This window comes from Dreissena polymorpha, chromosome 6, assembly GCF_020536995.1.
Source record: "Dreissena polymorpha isolate Duluth1 chromosome 6, UMN_Dpol_1.0, whole genome shotgun sequence".
Taxonomy (NCBI): domain Eukaryota; kingdom Metazoa; phylum Mollusca; class Bivalvia; order Myida; family Dreissenidae; genus Dreissena; species Dreissena polymorpha.
In genome coordinates this window covers 60,570,185-60,585,094 of record NC_068360.1, presented here as the reverse complement: position 1 = coordinate 60,585,094, position 14,910 = coordinate 60,570,185, and positions in this window count along the sequence as shown.

Genomic DNA, 14,910 nt, shown 5'->3' with positions numbered 1-14,910 from the left:
TATAGTAAAACCTTGTTAACATTCTAGAAGCCACATTTATTGTCTGATCTTCATGAAAATTGGTCACAAGAATTGTCCCAATGGTATCTTAGACGAGTTTAAAAAGTGTTCCAGTTGGTTGAAAAACATGGCCACCAGGGGACAGGGCATTTTCCTTATATGGCTATTGTAAAAACTTGTTAACACTCTTTATATCACATTTATTGTCCAATCTTAATGAAACTTGGTCAGAATTTTTGTTTTAATGATATTTTGTATGTGTACGACAATATATTCGGTCTGTTGAAAAACGTAGCCGCCAGTGTGTTCACTGTTCATGAAAGTTGGTTAGAACATTTGTTCTAAAGACATATTGGGCTGCACAGAACAGGTCAGTTCCTTTGAATGACAGGTGAGCGACTTTGGGACCTTTCGAGCCCTATTGTGTTTTTTTGGAGTCGTGTAAACGCAATCGCTATATTGTGCGCACAAGATAATCGGCCAATCACAGTCGCGGATTATATGGAGGGAACAAGATACTATACGGGGCTATTTCAATGAAGGTCTTCGATATAATGAAATACGAATATGGAAAGGTATCTTGTTCCCTACATATAATCCGCGTTTGTGATTGGCCGATTATCTTGTGCGCACAATATAGCGATTGTGTTTCCCCGACTCCAAAAAAACAAAAACAAAAAAAACTCGGAAAAACAGAATTTCTGTAGAAAGCTATACAATACTACATGAATACTATAGCCATATAAGGAAAATGCCCCGCCCCTGGCAGCCATGTTTTTCAACCGATTGGCATCATTTTTTGACTCGTCCAAGATATTATTGGGATGAATATTCTGACCAACTTTCATGAAGATTGGACAATAAATGTGGCCTCTACAGTGTTAACAAGGTTTTACTATAGTCATAAATAGCCGTATAAGGAAAATGCCCCGCCCCTTGGCAGCCATGTGTTTCAAGCAAACGTAACCATTTTCGAAGATGTCCAAGATATCATTAAGACCAATCTCCTGACCAAATTTCATGAAGATTGGACAATACATGTGGTCTCTGGAGTGTTAACAAGGCAAATGTTGACGTCGCACGACGTACAACGCACGACGGACGACGGACAAAAGGCGATCACATTGTGCTCAGTTGAGCTAAATAAATAAAAAAAAATTAACTCAAAAAAACAAAGTCCCCCAAAAAATAATCGTGAAAACAGACTTATTTTGTGTTTCCCCGAGTTATTTTTTGTTTGTTTGTTTTCCCGACTTTTTTTTGAGCGGTGATGACACCTTAGTGCCACCGTATTAAACGGTCCTAATGTTTCTTAACAAAACATATTAAAATTTGAATGTTGACCAATAAAAAAAGAGAACAAACAATCAACCGAATTAACCAATCTTATTTTACGGCATTTTGAATGTTTGAACAAAAAGTCTAACGTACCTTCAGCAATGAGCAACAGAACCAAACACTTTACGGACAACATATTGTCAACTAAATATCAAAACGCAGCAGTCGGAATAACTCGATTTGTCATACGCTGTTAGTTTTAATCAACCGATCAAGTACAACTCCGGTTAAGACCATAAGTTTTGCGGTGGTCCGATTTCCGCGTATCGTATTCAGAGAATGAAAAACATTTTTTTAAACATGACAATTAACCCTTTTTTAGTTAAAGCAAGTCCGTATTATGAAGTGATAGCCCCAATAAACAATATGGCAAGCTCAAAATAAACGTTAATGAGTTCTTTAGGGAAAAGAACGCCTTAATAAGATGTTATACGTCCATAGTAAGAAAACGCTAAATAAGCGAGTATAAGTCATTAATTTTACAATATGATGACATTGTGCCGGTTGTATTATAACTAAAATGAGAGCCGAGTTAGCATTTCTTTGGATAATTCTTGTCCCTATTTATAAAAAGTAAGATCTAAACATGAGGATGATAGCATTGAGATATAATAGGTCTGAGTTGGAAAAACACACTATGTTGACTTTTTCCAAACTAAGAAAACTTATTACACCTTATTAGTTTGTAACTGTTAATTCTCTAGTTAAATAAAATAACTACATTTGGATCCCTAACGAGGGTTATGTACGTCTTTGCAGAGACCAACAAAAGCATTATCAAAATTTCAGTCTTTTAATCACATGAAATAATCTACATTCTGGAATACAAAACACATTGGTCAATATAGTAGCAATATAAATAAACGCATTTCAAGTAGAAGATAAAACTCGGATATCAGTGTGCCCAATTTGTTGAGAGTGTCCGTTATCCGACGTGTCCTTTATCGGGAATCGAAGTGTCTACAAAACCATGCATACCTCGTATTAAATATGCTCTATCTTTGTTCATATTTCATTGAGGACTATCAAAATTTCCGTATTTGAAGCACAGTAATTACTCTACATGCTGGAATAGAAACACTGTATTGCAATATTTCTAAGTATGTTTATTTTGTTGAAATAGGTACTGATCACCCATTGTATGCTGTTTTCGGAAGGAATGTTCTCATATTTTGGCAAACAAACTATCATTCTTTCTTGAAATTATTTCTTCATAATACAAAAGGATATATATATCCTATATATTGATATATCATTTATCGAATCCACCATGTACCGTGTCTCATAAATATAATATTACGGATATAAGTTTTAAAAAAGAGGAACTTATATTTCGCGCGTGGCTTTTGTTTTTCTCTGTTATCGAAGTGCCATCCGTTATCCAAGTATCCACATTACCAGCGTGCTAGAGTGGTTTTATAATGTTCATCCTTCTATACACAGATTTAAACTCTGGTACAATAAAGTCAAAGTATACATTCTAACAAAGTTTCATCGAGATATGGCGAAATATCGTGTCTACATGAATACAAAAATAACGCCTGTGTCCAGATGTCATTGTTATTCATAAACAATTATTAGGACATATTCACTATTTTCCCGTAAATAGAGATACGCATTATAACTAAACACATTCTACTTGTTTAAAAACATAGTTATGGCCATTACTACTGCCCTGTCTTCACGACCCCGGCTTGTGATAAAAAGGGAGAATTAGGCGTTGGCGTGTGCTTTCAAACTGAGGACATTGGTGGTAGCATCCCATGTGCTCAATCTGAACGCATCGGACAGTGGGCTAACGTTACACCACACCGTCTCTCTGATGTACGTAGGCGGCCGGCATATTGGATTTGGAACTACTTTAGAAAACAAGATGGCGGCCTTCTCGTAAAGAGGAAAAATTAAAATGTGTCTTTAAGCTCGTCTTTTTCAAGATAACATTCTTTAAGCAATAATTTAATGTAGATCTGTGAATTCCCACAACGTACTTAAAAACTTGTTAAAATTTAAAGATGCCATTACTGACATACTGATAGGAGTACTTATAGTATTGACATCGAGTAAATTTAAAATTAAATCGACTGTTTTCGTTATATTTTGAATTTTTGTGAGATACGAGGATTGCTTACATAAACATGATAAAGTATGAAACACATCACTCATTGTATAAGTATGGATGGCCGAGTGGTCTAAACGGTAGACTTTTACTCCATGGGGTCAATGCGCTATGGTTCAAGCCCGTTTGAGGGTTACTTCTATATTTTTATTCAATTTTATTCTTGTCTTTTTTATTGCAGCTTTTTAGATCCAATGTTTGCATTTATCAATATAGCATAGAGTCTATAATGAAAAAAAAAATTTGGGGAGTTCTTATGTTATAGTTAGATTTTGTGACTTATCAATTTAAAGTATTTAATAACAAACTTCAATACATGTCTAATATGTGAAAACGTCCCTTTGAAATTGCTAGTTTTCCTCTTACATGCCCTTGTATTTTAAGATAGAATACTTTCCTCTCCAGAGGAAAGAGGTATGGGTTTGAATCCCATCGGGGGCTTCAGAGGATGATCCATTTTGAGACAAATGTTAATATTTGCTTTAGTGTATCCCAAAATTAACCTAATATTAAATATATAACTGTGAAAGATAATTCAAAATAATGTTTGTTTCTATATACATTGTGATCCATGGACATGAACATTCAATTATGCAAGAAACATGTATGATTTAAGGGAAGAATACGACAGCAAACTTAGAATGGACATTTATTTTAGATTGTTAAGTAACTAAAACTATAAATGTTGTAAAGCTTGTCAAGTTGTGTATGTCGTCCTTGCTTCTGGACAGCAGAACAGTTAAGGCATAAATGATTACTCTTTTTCATTAGAATCAACATTGATGCATTATTACTTAAGCAAAGTTGAACTTTTAAAAAACTCTATGAATTGGGAACTGAATTTTTCATGTTTCTCTGCTTTTTATTTACCTGTCATGAACATAATGTTACTGGTGAACAAATGCCTTCTCTCTTTACACTTTACAAGGAGATGGTGTTTTTCATAAATATCCAGGTTAATTTGTATAAATACCGGGTAAGACCTCGTAACATATTTATATACATGTAAGCAATACATTTATGATGATGACATTATGTGTTTCGCTGTAAATTTACAGAGAAAATATACTACAGCCGCATGTCAACAGAGTTGTTAAAAGGGCATTTAGACAGTATTGTCCCTGACTTTTGCCCATTTTGACATATTCTTATAAACAAGAGGGCCACGATGGCCCTGTATCGCTCCACTGCTAAAAAAAGGCTAAAACAAATATTTCTCAGCATGTGCAAATACTTAAATATAGGCCCTATTTAAGCACATGAACAATTTTGTGACCCCCTGGGCTGGTTAAAATTTAACCCCAGGGGCATAATTTGAGCAAACTTTGTAGAGGACTACTATACCTCACTACTTACAAAATGTGGTAGCCCTTGGTCCTAGAGTTAAGGATAAGAATATGTTAACAGTTTTCACAAAATAAGCAAGATATAAGCGTATATAATGTTCAATTTTGTGACCCGCGGGTCAGGGTCAAATTTGACCCAAAGGTCATAATTTGAACAACCTTGGTAGAGGACTATAAGATGTTACTGCATACCAAATTTGGAAGCTGTAGTACGAATGGTTTCATCGTAAGATTTTTAAAGATTTCACAAAATAGGCGCTTCATAAGCGTTTATTCAATTTTGTGACCCCAGGGGCAGGGTCAAAGTTCACCCCAGAGGCATTATTTGAACAAATTTGGTAGAGGTTTATTAGATGCCACTACATACCAAATTTGGTAGCCCAAGGCCCAATGGTTATGAACAAAAAGATTTTAAAAGTTTTCACAAAATAGGCCCCATATAAGCGTATGTTCAGTTTTGTGACCCCCGGGCAGGGTCAAATTTGACCCAAGGGATAAAATTTGAACAAATTTGGTAGAGGACTAAACACTGTATTATGTGAATTGGGAATAAGACATCAAACTGGGAATGGACATCATTTAGGTGATTTTCTCAAACAAGACTTTTCATTTCATGATCTACATATATTTTTGTAATATATTATCTATAATTTAAGCTTAATAAGAAATTTTCCATGACTTTTTCATTGACAGTGATTGAATTTTTATCATTTAAATTGTATTTTTAAAATGTGTCCATGCGCTGCATTGACACAGTTTCATTTCATGAGGATTTTTTTTTTAATTAACATAAAATCCAGTTTTGAAGAAAAATCAATTTAAATGATGCTATTATATATGCAAGTATATGTTTTAATCATAATTTGTAAAACTAGATAAATACAACAGATAAAAATGCATATTATGCACTTTTGATAAAACACAATTTATTCCCAAATTGATGTCTTATTCCCAATTCACATAATACAGTGTTACTATTAGATTTCACTACATACCAAATTTGATAGCCCTAGGCCGGATGGTTATGGAAAAGAATATATTTGAAGTTTTTACAAAATAGGCCTTATATAAGCATATGTTCAATTTTGTTACCCCCCGGGGCAGGGTCAAATTTGACCCCAGGGATAAAATTTGAACACATTTGGTAGAGAACTATAAGATGTCACTACTTACAAAATTTGGTAGCCCTAGGCCGAATGTTTATGGACAAGAAGTTTTTAAAGTTTTCACAAAAAAGGCTCCATATAAGCGTATGTTCAATTTTGTGACCCCCAGGGCTGGGTCAAATTTGACCCCTGGGGCATAATTTGAACAAACTTGGTAGAGGACTATAAGATGTCACTACATACCAAATTTGGTAGCCCTAGACCCAATGGTTATGGACAAGAAGGTTTTAAAGTTTTCACAAAAAACTAGCCCTTTATAAGCATATATTTAATTTTGTGACTCCCGGGGCAGTTTCAAATTTGACCCCAGGGTCATAATTTGCACAAACTAAGAAGAGAACTATTACATGTTACTACATACCAAAATTTGGTAGCCCTATGCCATACAGTTACTGACAAGAAGTTTTTAAAGTTTTCACAAAATAGGCCTTATATAAGCATATGTTCAATGTTGTGATCCTCGGCGCAGGGTCAAACTTGACTCAAGGGGCATAATTTGAACAAACTTGGTAGAGGACTATAAGATGTCATTACATACCAAATTTGGTAGCCCTAGGTCCAATGGCTATGGACAAGAATATATTTGAAGTTTTCACAAAATAAGCACTTTATAAGCATATATTCAATTTTGTGACCCCCGGGGCAGTTTCAAATCTGAACGAACTTGGTAGAGGACTATAAGATGTCATTATGCCAAATTTGGTAGCCCTAGGTCCAATGGCTATGGACAAGAATATATTTGAAGTTTTCACAAAATAAGCACTTTATAAGCATATATTCAATTTTTTGACCTCCGGGGCAGTTTCAAATCTGAACAAACTTGGTAGAGGACTATAAGATGTCATTACATACCAAATTTGGTAGCCCTAGGTCCAATGGCTATGGACAAGAATATATTTGAAGTTTTCACAAAATAAGCACTTTATAAGCATATATTCAATTTTGTGATTCCCCGGGCAGTTTCAAATTTGACCCCAGGGGCATAATTTGAACAAATTTGGTAGACTACTATTAGATGTCTCTACATACCATATTTTATAGCCCTAGGCCCAATGGTTATCAACGAGGAGATTTTGAAAGTTTTCACAAAATAAGCCTTAAAGAAGCAATTTTCAATTTTGTGACCCCCGGGGCAGGGTCAAATTTGACCCCAGGTGCATAATTTGAACAAATTTGGTAGAGGACTATTAGATGTCTCTACATACCAAATTTGATAGCCCTAGGCCCAATGGCTATGGACGAGAAGATTTTGAAAGTTTTCACAAAATAGGCGTTAAATAAGCAATTTTCAATTTTGTGACCCCCGGGGCAGGGTCAAATTTGACCCAGGGGCATAATTTGAACAAATTTGGCCAGTGGAGCTAAAAACTGATTCTTTGTTTAGCGTGCAAAGGGTATGGAGGAACATTTGTTGGTGCCTTTTAAAAAAGTTGTTTCATTGTGTGGAAAATTGAGTTAAAAAATGTATACACAATGCCTAATATGTGGCAAATTCCAACAATGTCTGTGGTTTTTCATGTAAAAACAAGAGATGTGTTTGTCAGAAACATAATGCCCCCTATTGCACCGCTTTGATGCCCTATATTTCACCTTTAAGGATGACCTTGACCTTTCAGTACTCAAAATGTGCAGCTCCATGAGATACACATGTATGCCAAATATCAAGTTGCTATCTTCAATATTGCAAAGGTTATAGGAAATGTTTAAGTTTTCGGACAGACAGTTAGCACATATAAGTTGGTTTTACAAATTCACTGAGTGTAAACATTGGGCACTTATATAGCTCAAAGTGACTGGGAAACAAATTCTTGTGTTCTGATTTACACTTGCAAAATTCAAAGTAAAGAATGGTAATTGTTCTCTTATTGCCAACAACTGCATAAATCTTAACATTGTAAATTGGTTGTTTTGTCTTTATTACTACTTTTGTACATTCTTTTGTATTGCCCTCTTTATATTAACTTTCAACATGTATATTATATCCAGTAATTGTAGATATCAGATGTTTTGTGATGTAAATGTGTAGGGTTCTTGTTACTTTTCACACCCATTTCCATTTCATAATGCCTTAACACTGATATAGGATATTAGTGATTTTGATTATTGTATTTATGTAAACTTATTCTTTATGCTGATGAAAGTGTCATCCTTTATTTTCACAAAGATCCTAGTATCATCAGTAGTGTTTTTTGTAAAGAACTTGAAAATTGTATTAAATGGTTAGTGGATAACAAACTGCCTTGGAAAAACTGGATGTTTAGTGTTTGGTTCCAAAAGGAAATTATCTAAACTTTATTATTTTAATGTAAAATGTAATGATCACACTATTGTTTCTCAATCATCTGTTGAAAACCTTGGTTCAATATTCGAAGCTGATCTTTCTGCTACATCTATTGTTAATAATATTATTAAAAAGGTGAACTGAAGAATAAGATTCTTCAGGGGCGTAGCTAGCATTTTTTTTAGGCCTGAATATGTTATATATATATATATAACCGGAATATATATTACTGTTGTTCAAATAAGTCATCAATAAAGTATTTGTACGTACATTTAAATGTGATGACAAGATAGTAGTAAACATTGTGTAACTAATGCTCTCTAATAATATATGCTAATTACTATTTGATCTCAAGACTATAGTCTCAAGTTTAAATTAACGATATTTTTATGCGTATTAATGCCACCATTTTGTACATTTTCCACCCATCTATAGGGCCCCATTGGAAATAAGTTGCAAACCTTTCATGGGACATCCTGTGGTATATATATTATGTCTTGATTTCAACATCTTGTAACTACTTGTTATTTCAGATTTCTTCCAAATACACTGACTATTTACTTGTAACTGAATGTAAATGATTAACTTTGACTGTGATATTCAAAATGTGATATATCAATGCATTGTGATCCAAAACCTGTGATAATTGTTTTCCAATTGCTAAATGTTCTAAATTGACTGTATTGTATGATCTGTACTTGTATGACATATATATACATATGCATGAATAAATCAATATTTAGAAAAGTGTGACTGACACTGTTTCCAGACATATTACAGTTAAATTACTTCATGTCAGTAATGGCAGTCAGGGATGGAAAATATCTTTTTACAATTGTTGCCTGCACTGTCGACCATATTTAGTGCTTTTGTTTCTCATCTAAAGAGTAAAGACCCAAAACCATGGGCATGCCTGTGATATGTATCTTAAAGTTTCTTAAAAGATAAATAATATAAATTTTAACAACACCACTGCTCAGTTTTAACATTTCCAGTACAGTATGTCTTTTTTTGAGAGGCCATTCTGAATTGAGTTCATTTCCAAGGGCAAAGTTATGCCTTAATATATTAATATTACCAAACTGAACATTGTTACACTGTCCCTAATTTTAATGGCACTTGATTGTTTAAGGCTTTGAAAAGATAGTTGCCTGGTCGGGATAACAACATCTTGATAAATGCCTAGGATAAAATATAAACAATATCTGCCAGAAGTACTGTATGGTTGCCATCATCAAATGTACAGAAAGAATCGTTTTTGAAATTCAATCAAGACCCACTCATTCCATTCCATGAAACCTTTCAGGTGTCTCAATACTGATAATAGCCCCACTGAGGGCCTTATGGCTATGGTCCATATACAGTTTGTGACTGCCTGGCTGGTCACTATAATGCCATTGGGACCAACGTGGCGTTTACTATTTCTTATATTACACCGAAGAGTTTTCTCTGTACCATTGTACAGTGTTGTACGATTGTTTATGGTAAAGAACATAAACATATTGATTAAATCTCAAAGTTGTTGCCGGCAGCCGAACATCAGCAATTTTGCAATGAATATAATTTAAGAAATACTGATTCTTTTAAGTTTGAATAATGTTGTTGTTTTCACTTAAATAAACAACTAATTGGCTTTCTCAACATTTTATTAAAATTTGAAAATTTTGCATGCAATAATATCTAATTTTAAACATTAACATTAATGAATATTCTATTATATTACTCCTTAAAGATATTGGTCCTTATATATCTGTATTACCGGTTGATTTAGTGCAAATTTATTGGTGTGTAACCCGAACTATATTTTCGGTGTAATATCTTCCGCCTAGAGGCGTTAGACATATCCTTCCACCAAATACACCCGAGAGACGATCGCCGATATGGCTGAATTGTCCGAGGTGTCCCGATTGCCCATGTGCTGTACTATTCGCACTTTTTACACTCTATACAGTACAGTTAATAACAATTCGCATGGGCACAGCCGTACTTCATGTCCATTTAGAAATATCCATTTTCACTGGGGGCTGACGAGGTCAAAGCGTAGTCCGTTTGTCTACGACGTCGGGTATGTTTTACTACGAAACATTGTATCAATCAAAGTACAGATTGGTGGAAATATTGGTTTTTAATTAGGTAAGATTATGCTTTTCTAATAACAAAACTCTGAATTTAAGCACAATGACATTTCATAGGTCTGTTACTTCAAATTATGTTCCAACATGTGTCTGGTTTATGCGGTTAAACATGAAATATACCGCTGATTTATCAAACCGAAGTCAATTTCAATTTCAAAATTAACAAATGTAATTAAGTTTTACAACTGTGTTTAATGTACATGTACACAATTTTACAATTTCCATATTGATTTACGTATCGTTTAGCCACTGGTGTGTTTAGAAATGTGTAGGGTGACCCAGTTATCAGAAATAAAGGCTGAATGGTATTACATTTTGTATTACTTATTAGGCATGATCATGTGTCTGACAGTATACGTGTAGGTCATAATACACCAAATAGTTTCCCTATATAATTCAATGTAAAAGCGACAACTTTGAGCGAAAATAAATGCAACATTTTGCACATAGAGACCCCCATAACCATACCTTTTCTTAAAGGCCATTCTAAGCGGAATCGATTTATGCAATAAAAAAGATATGTCATGTACAATGCAAGAAAGAACTTGACACAAATCAAAATCGACTGTTTTTGCAACTTTTTTTTTCGGCCGTTTCTTAGTGGAATGTAACCTTTTCTAGTGCAATGGTTTACTATAGTCTTCAAGTGTATCATATTTCAGGGATTCAGTAGTGAACACCTATTCATGCCCTACCATTATCTCCGCAAGATAACACCTGAATAATGGTAAAAAGTGTAAAACATGCCTTCCTGTCAACTATGATATTTTTTTAGAGAGTACAGCCCTTCATGAAGCGATCATTTAGTGTATTGTAACCTATAAGACAACGTTTACTGTTAACATCGCGAAAAATAAGCACTTCTCGATACTTATAAACCTATTTTCTATGTGCATGCCAATTTTCAGACCGATCTTTCGCGTAGAAGTGCTTGAAAATGCATTTTATTATAACGCCTGATAAGCCATGTGGCTTTCGCGTTCGGAGCTTTGATTTATAACGGGCGGTCAGGCGTAAAACGATTACCCTAAATAATTACAATCGGTCAAAATACTGGAATATTGTTACAAGCTATGTAGAAAAAGAAGTAAACAACTATTAAAACGTGTTCATGAGCTCTTTCAGCACAAATTGTTGCGATTTGAGATGCTCAAGACGAGTTTTTGTACATTTTTTTTCTTATTTTCCTCTGAAAACGTATTTTTTTCTTAAAAACTCACGATGCTCCTTTAATTCGTGAAACAAACGCATTTATTCCGTGAAATTTGCCAAAACGCATCATATCTCACTAAAAAAAATGATGATTTTCTATAAATACAGCACCTTTGTGACTAGGCCTGGTTTTGCGTTTAGGTCATAATACACCAAATAGTTTCCCTATATAATTCAATGTAAAAGCGACAACTTTGAGCGAAAATAAATGCAACATTTTGCACATAGAGACCCCCATAACCATACCTTTTCTTAAAGGCCATTCTAAGCGGAATCGATTTATGCAATAAAAAAGATATGTCATGTACAATGCAAGAAAGAACTTGACACAAATCAAAATCGACTGTTTTTGCAACTTTTTTTTTCGGCCGTTTCTTAGTGGAATGTAACCTTTTCTAGTGCAATGGTTTACTATAGTCTTCAAGTGTATCATATTTCAGGGATTCAGTAGTGAACACCTATTCATGCCCTACCATTATCTCCGCAAGATAACACCTGAATAATGGTAAAAAGTGTAAAACATGCCTTCCTGTCAACTATGATATTTTTTTAGAGAGTACAGCCCTTCATGAAGCGATCATTTAGTGTATTGTAACCTATAAGACAACGTTTACTGTTAACATCGCGAAAAATAAGCACTTCTCGATACTTATAAACCTATTTTCTATGTGCATGCCAATTTTCAGACCGATCTTTCGCGTAGAAGTGCTTGAAAATGCATTTTATTATAACGCCTGATAAGCCATGTGGCTTTCGCGTTCGGAGCTTTGATTTATAACGGGCGGTCAGGCGTAAAACGATTACCCTAAATAATTACAATCGGTCAAAATACTGGAATATTGTTACAAGCTATGTAGAAAAAGAAGTAAACAACTATTAAAACGTGTTCATGAGCTCTTTCAGCACAAATTGTTGCGATTTGAGATGCTCAAGACGAGTTTTTGTACATTTTTTTTCTTATTTTCCTCTGAAAACGTATTTTTTTCTTAAAAACTCACGATGCTCCTTTAATTCGTGAAACAAACGCATTTATTCCGTGAAATTTGCCAAAACGCATCATATCTCACTAAAAAAAATGATGATTTTCTATAAATACAGCACCTTTGTGACTAGGCCTGGTTTTGCGTTTAGACAACGTTTACTGTTAACATCGCGAAAAATAAGCACTTCTCGATACTTATAAACCTATTTTCTATGTGCATGCCAATTTTCAGACCGATCTATTGCGTAGAAGTGCTTGAAAATGCATTTTATTATAACGCCTGATAAGCCATGTGGCTTTCGCGTTCGGAGCTTTGATTTATAACGGGCGGTCAGGCGTAAAACGATTACCCTAAATAATTACAATCGGTCAAAATACTGGAATATTGTTACAAGCTATGTAGAAAAAGAAGTAAACAACTATTAAAACGTGTTCATGAGCTCTTTAAGCACAAATTGTTGCGATTTGAGATGCTCAAGACGAGTTTTTGTACATTTTTTTTCTTATTTTCCTCTGAAAACGTATTTTTTCTTAAAAAACTCACGATGCTCCTTTAATTCGTGAAACAAACGCATTTATTCCGTGAAATTTGCCAAAAACGCATCATATCTCACTAAAAAAAATGATGATTTTCTATAAATACAGCACCTTTGTGACTAGGCCTGGTTTTGCGTTTAGACAACGTTTACTGTTAACATCGCGAAAAATAAGCACTTCTCGATACTTATAAACCTATTTTCTATGTGCATGCCAATTTTCAGACCGATCTTTCGCGTAGAAGTGCTTGAAAATGCATTTTATTATAACGCCTGATAAGCCATGTGGCTTTCGCGTTCGGAGCTTTGATTTATAACGGGCGGTCAGGCGTAAAACGATTACCCTAAATAATTACAATCGGTCAAAATACTGGAATATTGTTACAAGCTATGTAGAAAAGAAGTAAACAACTATTAAAACGTGTTCATGAGCTCTTTCAGCACAAATTGTTGCGATTTGAGATGCTCAAGACGAGTTTTTGTACATTTTTTTTCTTATTTTCCTCTGAAAACGTATTTTTTTCTTAAAAACTCACGATGCTCCTTTAATTCGTGAAACAAACGCATTTATTCCGTGAAATTTGCCAAAAACGCATCATATCTCACTAAAAAAAATGATGATTTTCTATAAATACAGCACCTTTGTGACTAGGCCTGGTTTTGCGTTTAGGTCATAATACACCAAATAGTTTCCCTATATAATTCAATGTAAAAGCGACAACTTTGAGCGAAAATAAATGCAACATTTTGCACATAGAGACCCCCATAACCATACCTTTTCTTAAAGGCCATTCTAAGCGGAATCGATTTATGCAATAAAAAAGATATGTCATGTACAATGCAAGAAAGAACTTGACACAAATCAAAATCGACTGTTTTTGCAACTTTTTTTTTCGGCCGTTTCTTAGTGGAATGTAACCTTTTCTAGTGCAATGGTTTACTATAGTCTTCAAGTGTATCATATTTCAGGGATTCAGTAGTGAACACCTATTTATGCCCTACCATTATCTCCGCAAGATAACACCTGAATAATGGTAAAAAGTGTAAAACATGCCTTCCTGTCAACTATGATATTTTTTTAGAGAGTACAGCCCTTCATGAAGCGATCATTTAGTGTATTGTAACCTATAAGACAACGTTTACTGTTAACATCGCGAAAAATAAGCACTTCTCGATACTTATAAACCTATTTTCTATGTGCATGCCAATTTTCAGACCGATCTATTGCGTAGAAGTGCTTGAAAATGCATTTTATTATAACGCCTGATAAGCCATGTGGCTTTCGCGTTCGGAGCTTTGATTTATAACGGGCGGTCAGGCGTAAAACGATTACCCTAAATAATTACAATCGGTCAAAATACTGGAATATTGTTACAAGCTATGTAGAAAAAGAAGTAAAACAACTATTAAACGTGTTCATGAGCTCTTTCAGCACAAATTGTTGCGATTTGAGATGCTCAAGACGAGTTGTTTTGTACATTTTTTTCTTATTTTCCTCTGAAAACGTATTTTTTTCTTAAAAAACTCACGATGCTCCTTTAATTCGTGAAACAAACCGCATTTATTCCGTGAAATTTGCCAAAACGCATCATATCTCACTAAAAAAAATGATGATTTTCTATAAATACAGCACCTTTGTGACTAGGCCTGGTTTTGCGTTTAGGTCATAATACACCAAATAGTTTCCCTATATAATTCAATGTAAAAGCGACAACTTTGAGCGAAAATAAATGCAACATTTGCACATAGAGACCCCCATAACCATACCTTTTCTTAAAGGCCATTCTAGCGGAATCGA